The sequence below is a fragment of the Poeciliopsis prolifica genome, unplaced genomic scaffold (assembly GCF_027474105.1).
Source record: "Poeciliopsis prolifica strain line A6 unplaced genomic scaffold, Auburn_PproV2 SCAFFOLD199, whole genome shotgun sequence".
Lineage (NCBI taxonomy): Eukaryota > Metazoa > Chordata > Actinopteri > Cyprinodontiformes > Poeciliidae > Poeciliopsis > Poeciliopsis prolifica.
In genome coordinates this window covers 15,130-30,692 of record NW_026562574.1, presented here as the reverse complement: position 1 = coordinate 30,692, position 15,563 = coordinate 15,130, and the positions used below count along the sequence as shown (strand labels likewise).

General features: G+C 41.4%; 1 pseudogene; it reads right to left on the bottom strand.

The window, feature by feature from the left end:
* Window positions 1–13,658, bottom strand: part of LOC129356835 (leucine-rich repeat and immunoglobulin-like domain-containing nogo receptor-interacting protein 2) — a 150,733-nt pseudogene extending 137,075 nt beyond the window's left edge.
* Window positions 13,659–15,563: the final 1,905 nt, after the last annotated feature.

Below are 15,563 nucleotides of genomic sequence, written 5' to 3'. Positions count from 1 at the left end.
ATATTTCACTGTTTTTCATGAGCCATAATTCATCAAAAAGGAGCTGAAATGTAAGTTAGGCTTAATGTGAGGCGGTGATTTATTTGTTTGCATGCAAAACTCAGACGACTGGCAGAATATGTGAGGAATGAGGAGAGGAGCGAGAAAAGCCACAGCAAAGGTGTGAAGACCTATTGAAATTTTCACAATGGCAGTTTCTTTACCTCATTAAATTATTTAAATGCTCCAAAAGATGGAGACCTTATAGTAGGACACAATTCTCATCTTCTTTAAGATAAAAAATAAAGAAATCAGTCCAACCACTGAAAAGGCACAAAAAGCCTCAGGGAAGAAGAAAGCAAAGGAAGAAGAAACTGGTTGACCCAAAGTTGACTCTGGATAAAAAGAGATAAAAAACCCCAAAAGATAATGTTTCACTGTCAAAAAATGTTATCGTTTCTACACGTTGTATATTTCCATAAGTCTTCCAGATGACTGGGATCCCACTGGTTCTGCATAATCAACACGGAGCACAAAGAAAACAAAAGAGACAGGATTTTAAAACATGAGCCTGGAAACGACGTTCAGCAGGAACATTACGTAAAGAGCAGAACCTTTGCAGCGTTTCTCTGACATACCGAGCGATATGAGGGGGTTTGAAGCCCCTGATGTTGCACCAGAACCTGCAGTGAGTGTAAACCACTACTTGCTAGAATGCATTTGCATAGTTCTGATAAAGACATCATAAGCGCGGTCAGCCGGCTCAGATTTCTCCCACTCCTTCCAATGCATCTCCAAAGTCATGTGTTAACTCCGCCTGGCAGCAGCGATCAAATCATGTTCCAGTGGAGAAGGGAATGTGTGGGCCATCCCACTTCAGCAAGAGACGGCCAGATGAAAGCGCACAAACAGGGAGCGAGTCCCGACGCAAATACAGAAATGAACAGACTCATTTAGATTTTCAATCAGAATCTGTTGATTTGGTCTTTATGAAAAGACAAAAATAAAATACATTAACAAAACCAAGAGAAAAAAAAAAGATTTTCTTCAGTGAACGACAGGACTGCCTTTAAGGAACAGATCACATTTAGCTTTTTTAAAATACTCAAATCAACACCTCTTTACTGAAGTTATCCTCATCATCCAGATGTATCTGAAATGAGCAGAGAGCCTTTGCACTCACTTAACAAGCCACTCAAAGAGTAATTACCAGATGGAGCAGCAGCCTGTGGTGGATTTCCTACAAGAACTTCTGATGTAAATTTTAATTACTGACAATTTCTCTCCTATTAGACGTGTTTTCAGTCTGAACAGATTTTGATTGGCCTGTGTAGGTCTGAGTCCCCATGAGGAGCCTGAAATGCTGGAGGAATTCACAAAGACTCGTCCTCAGATGTTATGTAAGGCAGCGGCGCTCTTTAGCTGGAGGCTTTTCAGAAGCTCCTATTTCTGCTTGTTTCTTGGTCAACTTGGTGATTTGGGAATAACTGCTCTGTCAACTGTGTTTCATGTGGGCAGCAAAAGCAACATTTCTGTGGATTTTTCCTTTTATATAAAACTGGTTACAAAAATAGGAGAAGCCACAGAAAGTTGTCTTCCTTCAGCTCTTCCATGGATCTGACCTTTATCCACTCATTAGTGTAATCAGCTGATTTAAATCTGAAGTCACTAAACATTTTTAATGTGCTGTTTATGCAGACATGCATCCTGAAACTCATCTATTAACTCAGAAAATCACGTCGCTTCGCCGCTTGTCGAGAACTCTGGAAGGTTTCAGCTTTTTGTCAACTTACAACCTCAAACTTTTAGATTTTACTGCAATTTTATCTGAGATCAACACAAAGTAGTGGATGATTGCAAGGTAGAATAGAAATGACATTTTAACAATCTGGATAGTGAACAGTGCCTTGACTCATCTCCTTTAGTCTGTTACCCCAAAATAAAATCCACCTCTAGCAATAATGGAATCACAAAAACATTCCACCTGGTTTGGATCCAGGTATCAACGCAGCAAGAGTTTAGATCAAAGAACATTTATGTCACATAATGACCTAGTCAAAGTCCAAAACTTTCATCCAATCAGGTTTGAGTTGTTTTGCTCAAGTGGAAAAAGGAAAACGATCTTTTGGACATACAGCTGACTCAGCAGCTTAAATGTGAACACAATTAAAAGTTTTCAGCCTGTTTTCAACAAAATTTTCAGAATTTTGTTTAAAAAATTATCCTTTTTTAATTCTGGTTCAAATTATTGTTGGTTTATTCAACCAACAAAAATTAATAATAACATCCTTCTGAAATATATAAAAGTTTGAGGCTGTAAGAAACCACATACTCACACTATTTACTGGTCATTTGCAAAATTAAATTTGTGGAAGTTACAATAAACCATGAGAAACCAATCAGGTCCAGTTCGAGTTCCACCAAAGAAAAACTACCAGCTTCATCTGAAGCATTTAATGACACATTTCTAAATACTGGAGCATAAAGTGAATCTCACCTTGATTCATTAGCTCTGGTTTTCTGACTGAGAGCCATTAAAAGCTGCGACCACAGACAGAGTGGGAGCGTCTGAAGCTGCTCTCTCTCTCTGCAGGTCGGTTTGTTTTTGCAGTCAGCCTGTCAGCCGTCGCTGCTCTCTGTTGTTTACTGTGGTTCTCATTAACAGCGACTCCACTCAGCTCAAAGTGAAGACTGCAGCGCGGTGGGAGGACCAACACGGCTCAGACCAAGAAATCTTTGTCTTCTAGCTTTTCACTTAACAGATTATCTAAAAAATAAATGAGGAAACCATTTTAAAATCTTTGACTAAAGTTTTTCTTCTGCTTTTCCAAATGTGACGTTTAATAATTACACAACAAACTGGCCTGACTTGCTGCTTTTACTTTGATTATCTTTCTGCTACTTTGCTTTGAATGTACAGAATAAATGACAGTTAAAGCTGAAAATAAGACAAATCTGCTCTGAGAAATGTTTAGACTTTACATTCATTTTCCATCCATGCCAGCTTAATCCCTGCAGGGTGTGATGATCATGGGGGGGAGGAGGGGGGTCCTGTCTGCAGCAGCATGTGAGAAAGTTTTAGGTCATTTATTTGAAACGGACAAGGATTTACTGAACATCAGCAACAGGAGCAGACGTCAACACAAAGTGGTTTGGAGGACTGACGATCTGACAGGTCACCAGGTCAACAGAGATACACAACCATGCACACACACACACACACACACACGCACACACGCACACACACACACACACACACACGTGCACACACACACACACACACACACACACACACACACACACACACACACACACACACACACACACACACACACACACGCACACACACACCTGACCGGTAGCTAAGACTAATTAAGCAACCATGCAGGCCTTTTGATTGTAAGGAGAAGCATCCAGAAAAAAACCCACAGGAAACATCACAATGTTCACAGCACATGCTGCTGCACTAAAATCCTGGTTTGACATCAATTAGGTGGAAATTAGAGCAGCTTGGTGAAAGTAGCAGAGGGCTGCATTCAGAGTGACCCTGGTGTTTTGGTTTTTCTCTGTGACCTGCTGCAGAAACACGCAGATGCAAGTGATGCCACCAATCAAGAAGGCGGAGCACGTCCCGCTGCTCTACCTCCGTAAATCTAACAGGAGTCAGTACGTGGCATGCAGCGGCGCCTTAATGAACTCTATTCTCTACCATGCTGTTTAAAAGCCGATGTGACATTTAATTAACAGCAAAACATTTGGTAAGCATGCATGCCCTTTTCTGGTGCAGCCATGTTTCACAGCCCATTGCTCAGACAGAATCACGGCGGCAAGCAGCGTGGGACGCGGCGTGGGACACGGCGTGGGACACGGGGTGGGACACGGGGTGGGACATGGTGAGCAGCGTGGGACACGGTGAGCAGCGTGGGACGAGGCGTGGGACATGGCGTGGGACGCGGCATGGGACACGGTGAACAGCGTGGGACACGGTGAGCAGCGTGGGACGAGGCGTGGGACATGGCGTGGGACGCGGCGTCCAAACACCCTGCAACCACGGGACGGTCACAATGTCTCACTAATTTACCACATAAGACAGGAGAGGCAGAAAGTGCTCCAAGCTGGGCTCCATTTGCATCCCCTCCTCCTCATGCATGTTGATACTCGGCCTGTTACCGTCCGTTCTGCTTTCCTTCAAGGGACCAGAAGGACTTGAAAGGTGATGGCAGAGATCATTACATCACCAAATACCCAGTGGCTATTGTTCTCAGCGACTGCCGGGGCGGATTACCACCACTGGCCTCCACAGAGGAGTGGACAGCACATGGGGACGAAGAGGAGGAGCAGAAACGGAAAGGAGCAGGAGGAAGAAACCACAAAATCATAACAGGAAGTAGAAAATGTTCAGGAAAGGACAGAAATAGGTGGAGAAGATGTTACAATTAGTTGCAGTTTGTCTCTCCAAACTATTCTATCTGCTGGAATACCTGACATTTCTATATCAGCAGCACAGGTACACACTCAGAGACAGCACCAGGTCAGAGGTCGAGGACGTGATCGATTATCACACGGCTGGTGTTCCCGTCTCAGGAGAAACTTCTGCAGGATTTCCGACCGTCGCCACCAGAACTCGTTTAGGAACCTCGGTGGTATAAAGTTGTTTCCATAAGCTGCAGCAGAACTTACACCGAGGCCTGAATAGATAGTGTTCAAATTAATCCAGGCCTTATGTTATCAATAAAGTATTATCTTATATTTTCATTCCTTAATTTTGCAAAACCAAATAAAAGTCAAGCAACTCAAAAGGCCTCAGTTATTTATTTAAAAGCCTAATTTTACCTAAATTCACAAAACATAGTTTAATTTAATGAGAATTACACAACAATATATTACAAAATGGTCCTAGAAGACCAATCAAAACATTTATTTTAAGCTTTTTATTTTGCGTAGCATCATTCTGACAGACACCCAGAGCATGGAAATGTCACCTGGTGATCATCCAATCCTCTACTAGGAACACAGAAATGATTGTGACATCATCACAGCAGCCCATCCTGACGGAGCCACTGACTCCCTCACCTCCACACTATTCAAACAGGGGCAGCATCAAAGCCACACGCGCTTCAGACTCCCAGAACCTCGTCGCCACAAACTCCTCTTCCTCACACTCAGGCGTGTGACACATTTTCAAAATGACATGTAGCATATAAAACAGGAGCAGACACACCTTCTGTGTCTGAAGCTGCTGTCACTACAAAACTGGGAGAATTACAACCGACTTCCATTTTCAGACTGGAGCTGCTGAAGCTGGTGTTTACACCTGCCTGCAACAATTCAGCACTTTTAGGAACAAAACTTTACATCTCAGCTGCACTGAGCCTCCTTATTAAGATCAACAGCTTTTTATTTGGACTGCATTTTACAGCATGATTTATTATTTCTCACGTGGGATTCTGTGGAACAGCAATAAGTTCCTGTATTTCCTCTGGAGATGTTTTCTGCTCTGAGGTCTGTATAATAAAGCACAGGCACAGGAGAAGGAGAACATTAAAGACATTGCAAACCTCAAATCTGTGCATCGTTCAACACACGGAAACCAGCGAACCTGCAGAGCAGACAACAAACATGCTTCATGTAAACATGAGCACAAACAGAGCAGGACACAAAACAGAGCAAAACAAACTGAATGTGACAACAAACAGGTTGGCCAAACCACGTCAAGCAGGGAACCACACAAAGAAAAGCAAACAGGGACAAACAGCCGCAAAACCGACTCCCACTTTTTCATTTTGCTCAGTGACTAATGCAAATAATGCGCCTCCAACAAATTCCACATGTACAAGCAGGAGAATGAGGATCCAATAAATGAATAAATGAAAGAATAAATTTAGAACTGGGCAAAGCAGAATGGGAAAAAACTCAAATGAAGGATGAACTGGGGAAAATTGGAAAGCACAAAACCGACGTCAGGATGGATTAGTGTAAACGCGGTTTTTGTTTTTTATGGGAACAGATTCTCATGTTGATGTGGTGAAAAAAAAACAACAAAACCTGAAGCTTCAGTTTTTACTGGTCACAAAAGGAACTGTTATATAATCAGTGATTACTTGAAAGTAAAAAGTTAGTAATTACAACTTCTATCAAGCTTATGAATATAAATGAACTGAATTCTGGTTTAGATGTTACTCTGACGTTAAAAAAGAAAATGAAAAATGTTTTGATTTTGTTCAAAAAGAAATGAACCGTTTGGTTCATAGATGCTTTCCATCCACCAGCTGCAGCAGCAGAACCAGGAAAACATTTTGAGTTCACAAAGTTGTCAAATATTACAGTGTTTCTTTAATACGGTAATTTAAGCCAGTAAGTGCTCAAAGCAGCCATGCATGGACGCCTGGTTTTATAATAATGCTGTAAATTGAATCGTCTCTTTCACTGACAAGCTCTCCATATTTCTCTATTTGTGGACACATTTGTCAGCTGCATCTTGTGCTGCAGACGCCGCTGAAGCAGCCATCAATAAAGCATTCATTGTCACACACTGTGCCACGTTATTAACGGCCATCTTCATGGTAATCTTTCAAAGACATCGTTGATGGGGTCCTCCATAATTCTTTTACAGTCTGGCCCTTGGGATGCATCCTACAGAGAAGAAGACTGAGCTCTCCCACTTCACTTTAAATCTCTTCTTGTGCCCAAGATAAGAGTGGAATTGAGTTATTGAGCAGACAGTTTAAGATATAAGCTCCTGCTAAAGGGCCGCTCTGCACAGTCACAATCACAAGAGCCTGGATGGGAGTTTTACCCCGTTTGACTGCTGCAGCATTCTGATTAACCCCACATAATGAGTCTAACTAATGCGCTGTGTTACTGGAAAGCTAAAATGAATTCATGATGTTGGATTTCAGCCACATATTAAACATCTTTCTTATTCTCAGATTTCCCACCAGCTGGTACTTAGCCGTATTAGCTGCTCTGGCTCAGGTATGCAGGTGGCCAATGGCTGATGTCAACACTTTATGTTCAAACCTTCATAACAATTACAGACTAAACTGAAGAAAAGGAGCAAGTTTGCTTTAAGGCTAATTAGCATAATCACCACAAAGCTTTCCACTGCTTAACAGGACTTTGCTCTCACTGGTTCCCAGAACCAGGCGACAACCTGACATGAGCTCAGAGCAAGCAGCAGCTGCAAAAGGCTGAAAGGTAAAAGTGTGAACAAAATCACAAGGCCTGACTTCAGAATAGAGACATCATCCTTTCACTGGAGAGATTGCACATTACTTTCTGCTGCATCGCTCCAGCACCGGGTAAAATGTCTGATTTTAAGTAGCAAACGATTATATCCATATTGACCTGCCATATGAGAAATGGATGGAGATTAAAAACCTTTAGATGTTTTTAAAAAATCATTTTTACAGCTCAGCTTCAGGCTCAATTTATTTTTCTAATATCTATTGGTATCTTAATGTCTGTTAGCCAAATATATTTGACTGTTTTCTGAATCTTATGTCCTAGTTTTACTGGAACCAGTGGATTTCTCTTTGCAGCTCTTTGGTGCAAAAGCTATAAGCAATAGTAAAAACTTCAACTTTTAGCTGATTCTAGTAAAAACAGCTAAAAGTAGAATAGAAATCTAAGTTGGAAACTTGATGGATTGATTAGATGGAAATCAAAGGACGGTGTGAAGAAAATGAAACCAGAGCAAATAAATGAATGAGGCATGCAGGATGTCACAGCAGTTTGTGGAAAACCAAACTGCAGTTTTCAGCTATGCATTTATTCAGTGAAAATTAAACAAAATGTTGGAGCCAACTGAAGAACCATGCAGCCATGTCCTGAACGTACAAATGAACCGGTGATAACAGAGTTTGGATATTTCCTCCAGTGGACTGAGCAGCAGGTCAGATTCACCTGCTGCCGCCCGGATCCACCAGAATCTGGTATTCAGAACTGTGTGTGACACGTCTGGTGCTGAGAGCTGCAACATCTCAGACTCAGTGATGACAGAAGTCCTCAGAGACGCAGAGACAGATAAAAGAAGATGAGAAAGCCTCAGCGCCTTCACTTTAACTTTGAAAAGTCCAAAAGGGAAGCATCAAACATAAGCAGAGGAGCTTTTACAGATCACCATACATTAAAATTATTGCTTTATCATAATCATAGTCTGACTGATGACACAGGCAAAAGAAAAGTGAGACCAAACTAGACTCTCTTTTCTGCATGTTATTTCCACTAGAGATAAAAGCTGCTTTTATAAAACAAGAGACTGAGGTACAAACAATATTTTTCTGAAAAATAAAGTACTGAGATAGAAAAAATGTTCCAAGTCAGAAAAAAAAAATCAAATAAAACAATTTGAAAAACCACTGAAAGTCTGAAAACTATAGAGGCAGGGCAGTTTTTAAAAAATGCACATCTAAATCCACTTTACCGAGAAAGTTTCATTTTAATCCCAGTTTCCAAACAGGAGAAACGGAGTGATATGTTTTAAAGTTGCCAGTGTCTCTCTGCTGAACATCCAAACCAGGATGCAGGCAAACTGTGCATGCAGCGTTCTGCCAGCCTGCAGAGGGCGCTGTGAAATACTGCGCTGCCACAGCGGCTGTGAAATCTTTGTTTTTCCTGATAACACAGATCATGCTGCAGGTCTATTAATGCCACATCATCGGATTCAGAAGTTCATGAACGTTTAGTTGGTTCTTTATGTTGACGTCCAGCTGAATATCAGCTGCTGTTAAAGTCCAGTTTAAATCAACATCAACATGAACAAACGTTCACTGGAGCTGCTGGTAATCTGCAGGTCAGATCATCATCTGTAGACCAAACTAAAGTAACATCTCAAAGTTTTATTTATAACTTAATCTATAAATCTCAACATATTCTTCTGTTTTAATATCTATAAACAATCATAAATTTGTTTTATTTAAATGGAGCATTCATGCATCAGCAGAAAAATAAGATCAACGTTATTTGGCAACTTTGTAGTAATTCATACATTTTGAACCAGTTTAGTAATGAGTTGCCATAGTCATCTTGAACTAGGCCAGTTATCTCAGTTGGACATTTCTTTGGTGTTTCAGTCTGTGTGTTTCTGCCAGTGTACGAAATGAGACGGATCATAAAACGTGAGCAGAAAAATCCATGAAACTCAACGTTTTTTGTCCAAAGTTACTGTGAACGCATCGCGATTGACTGAACTGTCCAAGGTCCTGAAACGGTGCAGCACAAAGAGAAGCTGCTGCAATCCTTTTCTGTGCTGCTGCTTTGCTACATTAGTCAGAACAGACAACTTTGCTATTGTCCTCACCCTCTTGTTTGTCTGCCACATCCTACTCACTATATCAGTCAAACGGCTTTGACGAGCGCAGAAGGCTTTGCGATGTTCACAAATCCCCAGGCCTTTCTAATTGCATGCTAGCAACGCTCTGAGCATTTCCTGACTGAACTGTGTCTTGCATTTCTGTCAGTCTAGCACACCGCATTTTCGATCAGAACCATTCCCAATGTTTTGTTGGATGTCAGTGAAAAATTTGTATCGTTGCGATGACATTTCAATAATGTATTATTATCTTGTCAAGGCATGTATTAGAGGAAGCTCAGGATGGAAGCTGAGTGGAGAGGAAACGGTGAGTGAAGCAGTTCCTCAACTGCACGACGCTTTGATAAACCCTGCAGTGTCGGAGGAAAACCACTAAACCTGAAGAGCTCAATAAGAAGCAGTAAATGTGCTCATTGTGCTTCTTATTATTGACCCCTGTGAAGCTCAGGTACCTGCTATATACTCGCCCACTGGCTGTTAACATTACATAAGGGGAGGGAGGTATATAGTGAAATGTCTTGCAGCAACACTGTGCTTAAAAAGCCTTCTGTCACACACCCAGAGTACATGCAGTCGCACGGCTCCTCCCTGGATTACTGGAGGTTTATCCTGCATGATGAAGGCCGACAGGAAATCACAGAAAAACTTTTATTATATATATATATATATATATATTTTTTTTTTTTTTATACACACACACACACACAAGTATTGAAATGAACCACATGGCTCCACCATTTTGTCTGGCGGTAACATTTTCAGAGGGAGAAAAATATTTGTTAATCACATTTAACAGCTTCTTATTGGATTGTTTTAAAATATGTTTATATAAAATACTTAAAATCAAACTCAATCTACATTTTATCTTTCCAAATATGATTAGTACATAACAATATTTCCACACCATTTTCAGACTTTAGGACTGCCTTCCATTAACAGAAGCATGAAATACAATATTTATAAAATACCAGCCACTGCTTCCAGCTACAAATTCAATTCACAGAAGAAGAAAACACATAGCCAGTTGTCCTTTGTACTTCTGACAAAAACAATTAAAACAAAATAAATCTAAACTAGCTTATGTCTTATTACTACTGGACAGGAAACCAAGCCAAACAGATGTCTACTTCCTCTTAGATTAACTTCCTCCTTAATCGCCTCTGCTCTAAAGAAAGAATCAGCCATGCAACCACAGATCATGTGGTGAAACATAAAGTATCATGATTCATTGGTTCTGCTGGTGCTCAAGTCCAAGTTGGCACTCCATGTGTCAAATTAATCCACTTCTATTTCCAGTGCTGGTGTTTATGCCCAAGGCAACACGAGGAAACCACAAGGATTTTCTGTGAGAAAAGAAGGAATCTTTAAAACATGTTCAGGCGCGCTCATACATTAGCAGAGCCACGTCCAGACAATCAAATAACAAAACACATTTCCAGGTATGAGAACTCTATATTCAACTTGTGCAAAATAAGAGTGTAATTCATATCTTGTTACCATTCTGTGTAGTGGCTCTAATGCCTGAGGAGGAGGTCAGAAAGACGCTGTGGCCGTGTTGGTTTGGCGGTATGGAAACTATTCTCCACAGTCATATAAACAGAAGCCCTCTGTAACCTCACAGTAATCATTTTTACAGCCCTGCCTTAATTAAATGTCACATCTACTGTAGCGATATACAGCAGAGATCTCTGCAAATTAAAACAGAATTAGGCTGGCAGATGTGGCCCTAATGGCCTAATCATCACTTTACATTTTTCCTAGTACAGAGTTGCCACAGAGGAATAGTTTTGGAAAGATCAGATCCACGATTAGAGCAAAAGTGATAGGAAAATGAAAACTTACACTTTAAAGACACAAGAGGCATTTCTGTTCAACGTTCAGCCACAAACAGCAGATCAGGTCAGTGCATCATGGCCGACCAGCTCCAACCAGACAATTATCAGGCATCAGCAGTAAGTGCATTTTAAAATCAGATTGTTTCTCTGAACCAGTTGTTTCAGCTCTTCAGAGTTATTATTGTGGCTCTTAAAACATCTGTAACCATTTTGTTCATGTTAGCATGCAGCACTGTGACAGCTTAAGGGTCCATGTTCATGAGGGAGAACTGCTTCCATCACGATGCGCCTTTTAAAACAGAAATACAGAAATACAGAGGAGGGAAATGCCACAATGGCAGGAAGCAACGTTTTCAAGCAGAAAGCTGCCCGGAGCGAAGCGCTGACTCACCTTCCTGTACTTTACATGGTGCTGTGTCTTCCCATGTAAATAAAGGTCATGAACTCTGACATTTATGAGATTTACAGTAAAGATCAGAACACAACGTCACACAGGACACGTCACTAGAAATGAAATCTGGTGCCATTTTCAATCAATATTCAATAATTATTAACCTAAAACAAGCTCCTGTACACTTATCATGTCAATGTCTTTAAGTTAGTTTATTTCCAATGTAACAAGATGTCTGCACTGGAAACTAAACAGAAACAGATTTTGTGTTTTTGCTGTGCTTTATGTTAGCACAGTGATTCAGCTTTGCCACTGCAATAATAACATGATATTAAACTAATTCATAGAACATATTTCTACCATACAGGTAGAAATCAAAAGAGAAATTAATTCCACTTTTTATAAGGAATCCAGACTGAAATCTAACTGAGGATAAGAACTTTGGTTCCACATCCAGTCTGATGGAAGTTAGATGGATTTGCAAAAAATTATTTTCTTTATATTTTTAAATGCTTTGGTTAAAAATGTTTAAAAATCAGCTTTTCTTCTACTTTCATGTTATTGTCTGACCTGCAGGATTCTAGCAGATAAAATCATGAAACTTTGCTGTAATGTAAAAAGCCGAAGCCTGAGGGACGTAAATCCTTTTGAAACCAGAATGAAGCTGAAGAAATGTTACAACCATCAGCTTCTCAACCCGATCCGAACAGAAACGGAACCGGACGCCGGCCCAGCCGCCAAACCGTTCAAAACCGAGCGAGCGCATCATGAAACATCAAAGGATTATTTTCATACTTTCCTCCATGAAAATAATTTTCATACTTTCCTCCATGATGCATACATCATGGAGCATACATAATATGCAGAACGTCTCATTAACATAAATGTTATTCTGTCAATCGTGGAAGTGAAGATAATGAAGTGAACATTTGCATATGGTGCATATTTCTGTTGAATATTAAATATGATGCAGAATAATAAAGAAAAAAAATCACATAATATTAATACATTCAATGCTCTGGATCCATTCTGGATTCATTTCAATTTTAAATATGTTTTTATTCTATTTTAGTGTTCATGTAATGAAATATAAAATAAAAACATTTTAACATCAAGTTTCTGACCAGCTGCTGAGAGACTCTCACACTCTTTCCTTCCTCTGGTCATTTCCAGACTTCCTGTGTGAGATTCCGGGTTGTGTTCCCATCTGATCCACCTGCAGTGTGTTTATCTTTCCCTCCACCGCTGCAGCCTTTTCCCCTCAAAGTGTAATGCTGAGAATGAATGTAGAGACCAAATTAAAGGACCCAATTTGAAGTGGCACCACTTCACTGATAAGCTGTACCAGTGATCTGTGAGAGCACTCAGGGTCTGCTACATTATGACAATACAGAGGAATAAAGCGGATGAAAGAGAATAGTCTGGCAGGAGCAGAAATCAGATGGGCAGAGGGAGAGGAAAAACAATCTAAAGTCTAATTGTGTTATGCCTCAAGGCAGCGAGGGAGCAGAGACACATTTTCTTTCTACACGTTGTTCAGCACAGTCCCTTCCCCACCATGATCGCATCCATTTCCAGCCCGCTCGCTTTTTTGTCTCACTGTTTTTCATTTATTGAAAAAAGGGCATGAAAAGCAAATGTTGGAAACATGGCTGGAGTTAAGAACAGCATAGATGTGGCATTCAGTGTGTGTGTGTGTGTGTGTGTGTGTGTGTGTGTGTGTGTGTGTGTGTGTGTGGGTGTGTGTGTGTGTGTGTGTGTGGTGTGTGTGTGTGTGTGTGTGTGTGTGTGTGTGTGTGTGTGTGTGCGTGTGCGTGTGTGTGTGTGTGTGATGCATTTAAACATGTCTGGATGAATATGACACTTTTCGAGTTATTGTGTGTCATCTTTGTCCTTGGGGAAGAAAATAACATTTTACAGCTTTAAAGCTTTAATATGTAAAACCCAAACGACTTCCTTAACTAAAGTTCTACAGGGTTCAGAAGTAACTTTAAGATAAAAGGATAACAACTTTCAGAAAATCAAATTTCACTCTCACATACCTCCTGGCCTTTGTAACGTCCGATGTTCCAACAATGTTACAGAATCGAGAAGTCCTTTAGAAAATCCCCAGAGCGACTCTATTCACAGGTCACTTACTCCCAGGCCTGAAAGAAATCGAGAGAAAGAGAAATCAGAGAAGACATGGAGAGTGAGCTCACAGCTTTAACTGACTCAGCCAGCAGAAGCCCAGCCATCCAGGATAAACATCCTTGAAGAAATGTCAGTCCAAGAAAGTGCATTAGCGAACCCACACCAGGGCAGCCGTGAAGAAAAAACTCCGGCTGACATTCGTACAGTATCTTTCTCCTCGCCTGGTCAACTTGATCATTTCCCAGGCAAAACAGCTGCAGCTGAACGGCTCATTACTCCATCATCCAGCTGCAGGGCGAGCGACAGGACGGGCCGCGTGCCGTCCCCTCAGCCAGCGGCCGGGTTTTAGACTCCTGGTGCTCGAAAGCATCAGCAGCAGTTTAAGGTAAGGCGCTAAAGGCTAGCAGGAATTAGCTGACTGGAGAGTTTAGCCAGCCTCCTGTAATGAAAAGAGAAAGCGCCTTTCTTCTTCAGGCTTCTGCTGGTCATGTGCCAACATCAGACCCGACCGGCGCTAATTTACCCACAGCAGCTCCGCCCGTGAACATCAGTAACTGGCTATGTGGAAATTATTCCTGCTGATTTTTACATTTGTCAAGTAACACGGCAAACGCAGTGTGAAGTCAGGTGAAACCAGCCCAGCCCAGAGAAAAGATGATTTTATTATAAACACATTGCTGAGCTGAGGCTACAATCACGTCAAAGCTTTCACCTCATCGTTTAATAAATCATATAACCGTCAGCAGCAGCAGCATTACTTCACTATAAGCTCCTCACAGCCTCGTGATTCTGCCTCACTCTGCTTTACACTGCTGCTTCACTTTCATGGCTTCCCCAGATATCTGATGTCGTAGCCCTCCAGACTTTGACTGGGCCATTCTGCTGTAGGGTTTAGTGGCTGACCCAGATTGGACCAAGCTGTGCAACAGACGCTTCATGTTTAGACTCTGAAATGTGTCAGACGAGCTGAAGAGCAGCTGATTGAGCCACGAGCTGCAGAAACAATCCCAAACCACCCACCCGCCACCACCGTGCAGCTGAGATGTCTTTGTTCTGTTTCTGTCGGGTCTCCAGATCATAACATGAAGGATCCATCCTCTTCAGGTGATCCATCCTCTTCAGGTGATCCATCCTCTTCAGGTGATTCATCCTCTTCAGATGATCCATCTTCTTCAGGTGATCCATCCTCTTCAAGTGATCCATCCTCTTCAGGTGATCCATCTTCTTCAGGTGATCCATCCTCTTCAGGTGATCCATCCTCTTCAGGTGATCCATCCTCTTCAGGTGATCCATCCTCTTCAGGTGATCCATCCTCTTCAGGTGATCCATCCTCTTCAGGTGATCCATCTTCTTCAGGTGATCCATCCTCTTCAGGTGATCCATCCTCTTCAGGTGATCCATCCTCTTCAGGTGATCCATCCTCTTCAGGTGATCCATCCTCTTCAGGTGATCCATCTTCTTCAGGTGATCCATCCTCTTCAGGTGATCCATCCTCTTCAGATGATCCATCCTCTTCAGGTGATCCATCCTCTTCAGGTGATCCATCCTCTTCAGGTGATCCATCCTCTTCAGGTGTCAAGCAGCCGACACAATAATGTAATAATGTTATTTTAAAAAGTTGTATTTTTGAGAAGAAATGGAGCATATGGCTTCAGAGTAAAACAACAAACAGGAGGAACTATCTGAATATTAACCTGAACTCACCTAATTGAAAGTAAATCAACCAAATGACAAAAACTTGCCTCCCTAATGAAGAAAAACATGAGAAAACTCAGCAAACACAAACGGCAGCTCAGTCCTAATAACTCCAGGACTTTTTCCAAGGTGTCACAGACACTGTGGCTGTTGAGATGAGCTGAGGGTGATGGCAGGAAGTCTGCGTCTGCAGCTTTTACCTCCGTCTACCACCTCT